Genomic DNA, 10,241 nt, shown 5'->3' on the forward strand with positions numbered 1-10,241 from the left:
ATCGTTAAGCAAAAACAAAACCCAAAGGCGTGGAGACCTGGGGAAAAAGCAACCCTGAAATATCTACCCTCTGAAACTGAGGAAGATGGGCAAGAGAGGCTGGCTTCAGGTGGCAATCTTTAAGCAAAAGAAACACAGAAGGGCGTGGGGAGCTGGCGAAAAGGCAACACTGAGAAATCCACCCTCTGAAACGGACGAAGATGGGCAACAGAGGCTAGCTCAGGTGGCAATCGTTAAGCAAAAGAAACACACAAGGGCGTGGAGGCCTGGGGAAAAAGCAACACGGAGAAATCCACCCTCTGAAACTGAGGGACATGGGCAAAAGAAGCTAGCTCAGGTTGCAACCTTTAAGCAGAAAAAAAACACAAGGGCGTGCAGACCTGGCAAAAAAGCAACAGTGAGAAATCTACCCTCTGAAACCGACGAAGATGGACAACAGAGGCTAGCTCAGGTGGCAATTTTTAAGGAAAAATAAAAGGAAGTGCGTGGAGACCTGGGGAAAAAGCAACACGGAGAAATCTACCCTCTAGAACTGAGAAAGAAGCGCAACAGAGGCTAGCTCAGGTGGCAATCTTTAAGCAAAAAAAATAAGATAAAAAAATACAATGGCGAGGAGACCCGGTCAAAAAGCAACCCTGAAAAAGGTACCCTCTGAAACTGAGGAAGCAGGGCAACAGTGCCTAGCTCAGGTGACAATCTTTAAGCAAAAGAAACACACAAGGGCGTGGGGAGCTGGCGAAAAGGCAACACTGAGAAATCCACCCTCTGAAACGGACGAAGATGGGCAACAGAGGCTAGCTCAGGTGGCAATCTTTAAGCAAAAGAAACACACAAGGGCGTGGAGACCTGGGGAAAAAGCAACACGGAGAAATCCACCCTCTGAAACTGAGGAAGATGGGCAAGAGAGGCTACCTCAGGTGGCAATCCTTAAGCAAAAACAAAGCACAAAGGCGTGGAGCCCTGGGGACAAAGCAACCCTGAAATATCTACCCTCTAAAACTGAGGAACATGGGCAAGAGAGGCTAGCTCAGGTGGCAATCGTTAAGCAAAAACAAAACCCAAAGGCGTGGAGACCTGGGGAAAAAGCAACCCTGAAATATCTACCCTCTGAAACTGAGGAAGATGGGCAAGAGAGGCTGGCTTCAGGTGGCAATCTTTAAGCAAAAGAAACACACAAGGGCGTGGAGGCCTGGGGAAAAAGCAACACGGAGAAATCCACCCTCTGAAACTGAGGGACATGGGCAAAAGAAGCTAGCTCAGGTTGCAACCTTTAAGCAGAAAAAAAACACAAGGGCGTGCAGACCTGGCAAAAAAGCAACAGTGAGAAATCTACCCTCTGAAACCGACGAAGATGGACAACAGAGGCTAGCTCAGGTGGCAATTTTTAAGGAAAAATAAAAGGAAGTGCGTGGAGACCTGGGGAAAAAGCAACACGGAGAAATCTACCCTCTAGAACTGAGAAAGAAGCGCAACAGAGGCTAGCTCAGGTGGCAATCTTTAAGCAAAAAAAATAAAATAAAAAAATACAATGGCGAGGAGACCCGGTCAAAAAGCAACCCTGAAAAAGGTACCCTCTGAAACTGAGGAAGCAGGGCAACAGTGCCTAGCTCAGGTGACAATCTTTAAGCAAAAGAAACACACAAGGGCGTGGGGAGCTGGCGAAAAGGCAACACTGAGAAATCCACCCTCTGAAACGGACGAAGATGGGCAACAGAGGCTAGCTCAGGTGGCAATCTTTAAGCAAAAGAAACACACAAGGGCGTGGAGACCTGGGGAAAAAGCAACACGGAGAAATCCACCCTCTGAAACTGAGGAAGATGGGCAAGAGAGGCTACCTCAGGTGGCAATCCTTAAGCAAAAACAAAGCACAAAGGCGTGGAGCCCTGGGGACAAAGCAACCCTGAAATATCTACCCTCTGAAACTGAGGAACATGGGCAAGAGAGGCTAGCTCAGGTGGCAATCGTTAAGCAAAAACAAAACACAAAGGCGTGGAGACCTGGGGAAAAAGCAACCCTGAAATATCTACCCTCTGAAACTGAGGAAGATGGGCAAGAGAGGCTGGCTTCAGGTGGCAAACGTTAAGCAAAAGAAACACACAAGGGCGTGGAGACCTGGGGAAACAGCAACACGGAGATATCGACCCTCTGAAACTCAGGAAGATGGGCAAGAGAGGCTAGCTCAGGTGGCAATCGTTAAGCAAAAACAAAACCCAAAGGCGTGGAGACCTGGGGAAAAAGCAACCCTGAAATATCTACCCTCTGAAACTGAGGAAGATGGGCAAGAGAGGCTGGCTTCAGGTGGCAAACGTTAAGCAAAAGAAACACACAAGGGCGTGGAGACCTGGGGAAACAGCAACACGGAGATATCGACCCTCTGAAACTGAGGAACATGGGCAAGAGAGGCTAGCTCAGGTGGCAATCGTTAAGCAAAAACAAAACCCAAAGGCGTGGAGACCTGGGGAAAAAGCAACCCTGAAATATCTACCCTCTGAAACTGAGGAAGATGGGCAAGAGAGGCTGGCTTCAGGTGGCAATCTTTAAGCAAAAGAAACACACAAGGGCGTGGGGAGCTGGCGAAAAGGCAACACTGAGAAATCCACCCTCTGAAACGGACGAAGATGGGCAACAGAGGCTAGCTCAGGTGGCAATCTTTAAGCAAAAGAAACACACAAGGGCGTGGAGACCTGGGGAAAAAGCAACACGGAGAAATCCACCCTCTGAAACTGAGGGACATGGGCAAAAGAAGCTAGCTCAGGTTGCAACCTTTAAGCAGAAAAAAAACACAAGGGCGTGCATACCTGGCAAAAAAGCAACAGTGAGAAATCTACCCTCTGAAACCGACGAAGATGGACAACAGAGGCTAGCTCAGGTGGCAATTTTTAAGGAAAAATAAAAGGAAGTGCGTGGAGACCTGGGGAAAAAGCAACACGGAGAAATCTACCCTCTAGAACTGAGAAAGAAGCGCAACAGAGGCTAGCTCAGGTGGCAATCTTTAAGCAAAAAAAATAAGATAAAAAAATACAATGGCGAGGAGACCCGGTCAAAAAGCAACCCTGAAAAAGGTACCCTCTGAAACTGAGGAAGCAGGGCAACAGTGCCTAGCTCAGGTGACAATCTTTAAGCAAAAGAAACACACAAGGGCGTGGGGAGCTGGCGAAAAGGCAACACTGAGAAATCCACCCTCTGAAACGGACGAAGATGGGCAACAGAGGCTAGCTCAGGTGGCAATCGTTAAGCAAAAGAAACACACAAGGGCGTGGAGGCCTGGGGAAAAAGCAACACGGAGAAATCCACCCTCTGAAACTGAGGGACATGGGCAAGAGAGGCTGGCTTCAGGTGGCAAACGTTAAGCAAAAGAAACACACAAGGGCGTGGAGACCTGAGGAAACAGCAACACGGAGATATCGACCCTCTGAAACTCAGGAAGATGGGCAAGAGAGGCTAGCTCAGGTGGCAATCGTTAAGCAAAAACAAAACCCAAAGGCGTGGAGACCTGGGGAAAAAGCAACCCTGAAATATCTACCCTCTGAAACTGAGGAAGATGGGCAAGAGAGGCTGGCTTCAGGTGGCAATCTTTAAGCAAAAGAAACACAGAAGGGCGTGGGGAGCTGGCGAAAAGGCAACACTGAGAAATCCACCCTCTGAAACGGACGAAGATGGGCAACAGAGGCTAGCTCAGGTGGCAATCGTTAAGCAAAAGAAACACACAAGGGCGTGGAGGCCTGGGGAAAAAGCAACACGGAGAAATCCACCCTCTGAAACTGAGGGACATGGGCAAAAGAAGCTAGCTCAGGTTGCAACCTTTAAGCAGAAAAAAAACACAAGGGCGTGCAGACCTGGCAAAAAAGCAACAGTGAGAAATCTACCCTCTGAAACCGACGAAGATGGACAACAGAGGCTAGCTCAGGTGGCAATTTTTAAGGAAAAATAAAAGGAAGTGCGTGGAGACCTGGGGAAAAAGCAACACGGAGAAATCTACCCTCTAGAACTGAGAAAGAAGCGCAACAGAGGCTAGCTCAGGTGGCAATCTTTAAGCAAAAAAAATAAGATAAAAAAATACAATGGCGAGGAGACCCGGTCAAAAAGCAACCCTGAAAAAGGTACCCTCTGAAACTGAGGAAGCAGGGCAACAGTGCCTAGCTCAGGTGACAATCTTTAAGCAAAAGAAACACACAAGGGCGTGGGGAGCTGGCGAAAAGGCAACACTGAGAAATCCACCCTCTGAAACGGACGAAGATGGGCAACAGAGGCTAGCTCAGGTGGCAATCTTTAAGCAAAAGAAACACACAAGGGCGTGGAGACCTGGGGAAAAAGCAACACGGAGAAATCCACCCTCTGAAACTGAGGAAGATGGGCAAGAGAGGCTAGCTCAGGTGGCAATCCTTAAGCAAAAACAAAGCACAAAGGCGTGGAGCCCTGGGGACAAAGCAACCCTGAAATATCTACCCTCTAAAACTGAGGAACATGGGCAAGAGAGGCTAGCTCAGGTGGCAATCGTTAAGCAAAAACAAAACCCAAAGGCGTGGAGACCTGGGGAAAAAGCAACCCTGAAATATCTACCCTCTGAAACTGAGGAAGATGGGCAAGAGAGGCTGGCTTCAGGTGGCAATCTTTAAGCAAAAGAAACACACAAGGGCGTGGAGGCCTGGGGAAAAAGCAACACGGAGAAATCCACCCTCTGAAACTGAGGGACATGGGCAAAAGAAGCTAGCTCAGGTTGCAACCTTTAAGCAGAAAAAAAACACAAGGGCGTGCAGACCTGGCAAAAAAGCAACAGTGAGAAATCTACCCTCTGAAACCGACGAAGATGGACAACAGAGGCTAGCTCAGGTGGCAATTTTTAAGGAAAAATAAAAGGAAGTGCGTGGAGACCTGGGGAAAAAGCAACACGGAGAAATCTACCCTCTAGAACTGAGAAAGAAGCGCAACAGAGGCTAGCTCAGGTGGCAATCTTTAAGCAAAAAAAATAAAATAAAAAAATACAATGGCGAGGAGACCCGGTCAAAAAGCAACCCTGAAAAAGGTACCCTCTGAAACTGAGGAAGCAGGGCAACAGTGCCTAGCTCAGGTGACAATCTTTAAGCAAAAGAAACACACAAGGGCGTGGGGAGCTGGCGAAAAGGCAACACTGAGAAATCCACCCTCTGAAACGGACGAAGATGGGCAACAGAGGCTAGCTCAGGTGGCAATCTTTAAGCAAAAGAAACACACAAGGGCGTGGAGACCTGGGGAAAAAGCAACACGGAGAAATCCACCCTCTGAAACTGAGGAAGATGGGCAAGAGAGGCTACCTCAGGTGGCAATCCTTAAGCAAAAACAAAGCACAAAGGCGTGGAGCCCTGGGGACAAAGCAACCCTGAAATATCTACCCTCTGAAACTGAGGAACATGGGCAAGAGAGGCTAGCTCAGGTGGCAATCGTTAAGCAAAAACAAAACACAAAGGCGTGGAGACCTGGGGAAAAAGCAACCCTGAAATATCTACCCTCTGAAACTGAGGAAGATGGGCAAGAGAGGCTGGCTTCAGGTGGCAAACGTTAAGCAAAAGAAACACACAAGGGCGTGGAGACCTGGGGAAACAGCAACACGGAGATATCGACCCTCTGAAACTCAGGAAGATGGGCAAGAGAGGCTAGCTCAGGTGGCAATCGTTAAGCAAAAACAAAACCCAAAGGCGTGGAGACCTGGGGAAAAAGCAACCCTGAAATATCTACCCTCTGAAACTGAGGAAGATGGGCAAGAGAGGCTGGCTTCAGGTGGCAATCTTTAAGCAAAAGAAACACACAAGGGCGTGGGGAGCTGGGGAAAAGGCAACACTGAGAAATCCACCCTCTGAAACGGACGAAGATGGGCAACAGAGGCTAGCTCAGGTGGCAATCGTTAAGCAAAAGAAACACACAAGGGCGTGGAGGCCTGGGGAAAAAGCAACACGGAGAAATCCACCCTCTGAAACTGACGAACATGGGCGAAAGAAGCTAGCTCAGGTTGCAACCTTTAAGCAGAAAAAAAACACAAGGGCGTGCAGACCTGGCAAAAAAGCAACAGTGAGAAATCTACCCTCTGAAACCGACGAAGATGGACAACAGAGGCTAGCTCAGGTGGCAATTTTTAAGGAAAAATAAAAGGAAGTGCGTGGAGACCTGGGGAAAAAGCAACACGGAGAAATCTACCCTCTAGAACTGAGAAAGAAGCGCAACAGAGGCTAGCTCAGGTGGCAATCTTTAAGCAAAAAAAATAAAATAAAAAAATACAATGGCGAGGAGACCCGGTCAAAAAGCAACCCTGAAAAAGGTACCCTCTGAAACTGAGGAAGCAGGGCAACAGTGCCTAGCTCAGGTGACAATCTTTAAGCAAAAGAAACACACAAGGGCGTGGGGAGCTGGCGAAAAGGCAACACTGAGAAATCCACCCTCTGAAACGGACGAAGATGGGCAACAGAGGCTAGCTCAGGTGGCAATCTTTAAGCAAAAGAAACACACAAGGGCGTGGAGACCTGGGGAAAAAGCAACACGGAGAAATCCACCCTCTGAAACTGAGGAAGATGGGCAAGAGAGGCTAGCTCAGGTGGCAATCCTTAAGCAAAAACAAAGCACAAAGGCGTGGAGCCCTGGGGACAAAGCAACCCTGAAATATCTACCCTCTAAAACTGAGGAACATGGGCAAGAGAGGCTAGCTCAGGTGGCAATCGTTAAGCAAAAACAAAACCCAAAGGCGTGGAGACCTGGGGAAAAAGCAACCCTGAAATATCTACCCTCTGAAACTGAGGAAGATGGGCAAGAGAGGCTGGCTTCAGGTGGCAATCTTTAAGCAAAAGAAACACACAAGGGCGTGGGGAGCTGGGGAAAAGGCAACACTGAGAAATCCACCCTCTGAAACGGACGAAGATGGGCAACAGAGGCTAGCTCAGGTGGCAATCGTTAAGCAAAAGAAACACACAAGGGCGTGGAGGCCTGGGGAAAAAGCAACACGGAGAAATCCACCCTCTGAAACTGAGGGACATGGGCAAGAGAGGCTGGCTTCAGGTGGCAAACGTTAAGCAAAAGAAACACACAAGGGCGTGGAGACCTGAGGAAACAGCAACACGGAGATATCGACCCTCTGAAACTCAGGAAGATGGGCAAGAGAGGCTAGCTCAGGTGGCAATCGTTAAGCAAAAACAAAACCCAAAGGCGTGGAGACCTGGGGAAAAAGCAACCCTGAAATATCTACCCTCTGAAACTGAGGAAGATGGGCAAGAGAGGCTGGCTTCAGGTGGCAATCTTTAAGCAAAAGAAACACAGAAGGGCGTGGGGAGCTGGCGAAAAGGCAACACTGAGAAATCCACCCTCTGAAACGGACGAAGATGGGCAACAGAGGCTAGCTCAGGTGGCAATCGTTAAGCAAAAGAAACACACAAGGGCGTGGAGGCCTGGGGAAAAAGCAACACGGAGAAATCCACCCTCTGAAACTGAGGGACATGGGCAAAAGAAGCTAGCTCAGGTTGCAACCTTTAAGCAGAAAAAAAACACAAGGGCGTGCAGACCTGGCAAAAAAGCAACAGTGAGAAATCTACCCTCTGAAACCGACGAAGATGGACAACAGAGGCTAGCTCAGGTGGCAATTTTTAAGGAAAAATAAAAGGAAGTGCGTGGAGACCTGGGGAAAAAGCAACACGGAGAAATCTACCCTCTAGAACTGAGAAAGAAGCGCAACAGAGGCTAGCTCAGGTGGCAATCTTTAAGCAAAAAAAATAAAATAAAAAAATACAATGGCGAGGAGACCCGGTCAAAAAGCAACCCTGAAAAAGGTACCCTCTGAAACTGAGGAAGCAGGGCAACAGTGCCTAGCTCAGGTGACAATCTTTAAGCAAAAGAAACACACAAGGGCGTGGGGAGCTGGCGAAAAGGCAACACTGAGAAATCCACCCTCTGAAACGGACGAAGATGGGCAACAGAGGCTAGCTCAGGTGGCAATCTTTAAGCAAAAGAAACACACAAGGGCGTGGAGACCTGGGGAAAAAGCAACACGGAGAAATCCACCCTCTGAAACTGAGGAAGATGGGCAAGAGAGGCTAGCTCAGGTGGCAATCCTTAAGCAAAAACAAAGCACAAAGGCGTGGAGCCCTGGGGACAAAGCAACCCTGAAATATCTACCCTCTAAAACTGAGGAACATGGGCAAGAGAGGCTAGCTCAGGTGGCAATCGTTAAGCAAAAACAAAACACAAAGGCGTGGAGACCTGGGGAAAAAGCAACCCTGAAATATCTACCCTCTGAAACTGAGGAAGATGGGCAAGAGAGGCTGGCTTCAGGTGGCAATCTTTAAGCAAAAGAAACACACAAGGGCGTGGAGGCCTGGGGAAAAAGCAACACGGAGAAATCCACCCTCTGAAACTGAGGGACATGGGCAAAAGAAGCTAGCTCAGGTTGCAACCTTTAAGCAGAAAAAAAACACAAGGGCGTGCAGACCTGGCAAAAAAGCAACAGTGAGAAATCTACCCTCTGAAACCGACGAAGATGGACAACAGAGGCTAGCTCAGGTGGCAATTTTTAAGGAAAAATAAAAGGAAGTGCGTGGAGACCTGGGGAAAAAGCAACACGGAGAAATCTACCCTCTAGAACTGAGAAAGAAGCGCAACAGAGGCTAGCTCAGGTGGCAATCTTTAAGCAAAAAAAATAAAATAAAAAAATACAATGGCGAGGAGACCCGGTCAAAAAGCAACCCTGAAAAAGGTACCCTCTGAAACTGAGGAAGCAGGGCAACAGTGCCTAGCTCAGGTGACAATCTTTAAGCAAAAGAAACACACAAGGGCGTGGGGAGCTGGCGAAAAGGCAACACTGAGAAATCCACCCTCTGAAACGGACGAAGATGGGCAACAGAGGCTAGCTCAGGTGGCAATCGTTAAGCAAAAGAAACACACAAGGGCGTGGAGGCCTGGGGAAAAAGCAACACGGAGAAATCCACCCTCTGAAACTGAGGGACATGGGCAAAAGAAGCTAGCTCAGGTTGCAACCTTTAAGCAGAAAAAAAACACAAGGGCGTGCAGACCTGGCAAAAAAGCAACAGTGAGAAATCTACCCTCTGAAACCGACGAAGATGGACAACAGAGGCTAGCTCAGGTGGCAATTTTTAAGGAAAAATAAAAGGAAGTGCGTGGAGACCTGGGGAAAAAGCAACACGGAGAAATCTACCCTCTAGAACTGAGAAAGAAGCGCAACAGAGGCTAGCTCAGGTGGCAATCTTTAAGCAAAAAAAATAAAATAAAAAAATACAATGGCGAGGAGACCCGGTCAAAAAGCAACCCTGAAAAAGGTACCCTCTGAAACTGAGGAAGCAGGGCAACAGTGCCTAGCTCAGGTGACAATCTTTAAGCAAAAGAAACACACAAGGGCGTGGGGAGCTGGCGAAAAGGCAACACTGAGAAATCCACCCTCTGAAACGGACGAAGATGGGCAACAGAGGCTAGCTCAGGTGGCAATCTTTAAGCAAAAGAAACACACAAGGGCGTGGAGACCTGGGGAAAAAGCAACACGGAGAAATCCACCCTCTGAAACTGAGGAAGATGGGCAAGAGAGGCTACCTCAGGTGGCAATCCTTAAGCAAAAACAAAGCACAAAGGCGTGGAGCCCTGGGGACAAAGCAACCCTGAAATATCTACCCTCTGAAACTGAGGAACATGGGCAAGAGAGGCTAGCTCAGGTGGCACTCGTTAAGCAAAAACAAAACCCAAAGGCGTGGAGACCTGGGGAAAAAGCAACCCTGAAATATCTACCCTCTGAAACTGAGGAAGATGGGCAAGAGAGGCTGGCTTCAGGTGGCAAACGTTAAGCAAAAGAAACACACAAGGGCGTGGAGACCTGGGGAAACAGCAACACGGAGATATCGACCCTCTGAAACTCAGGAAGATGGGCAAGAGAGGCTAGCTCAGGTGGCAATCGTTAAGCAAAAACAAAACCCAAAGGCGTGGAGACCTGGGGAAAAAGCAACCCTGAAATATCTACCCTCTGAAACTGAGGAAGATGGGCAAGAGAGGCTGGCTTCAGGTGGCAATCTTTAAGCAAAAGAAACACACAAGGGCGTGGGGAGCTGGGGAAAAGGCAACACTGAGAAATCCACCCTCTGAAACGGACGAAGATGGGCAACAGAGGCTAGCTCAGGTGGCAATCGTTAAGCAAAAGAAACACACAAGGGCGTGGAGGCCTGGGGAAAAAGCAACACGGAGAAATCCACCCTCTGAAACTGAGGGACATGGGCAAAAGAAGCTAG

Source organism: Equus asinus, unplaced genomic scaffold, assembly GCF_041296235.1.
Source record: "Equus asinus isolate D_3611 breed Donkey unplaced genomic scaffold, EquAss-T2T_v2 contig_195, whole genome shotgun sequence".
Classification (NCBI taxonomy): domain Eukaryota; kingdom Metazoa; phylum Chordata; class Mammalia; order Perissodactyla; family Equidae; genus Equus; species Equus asinus.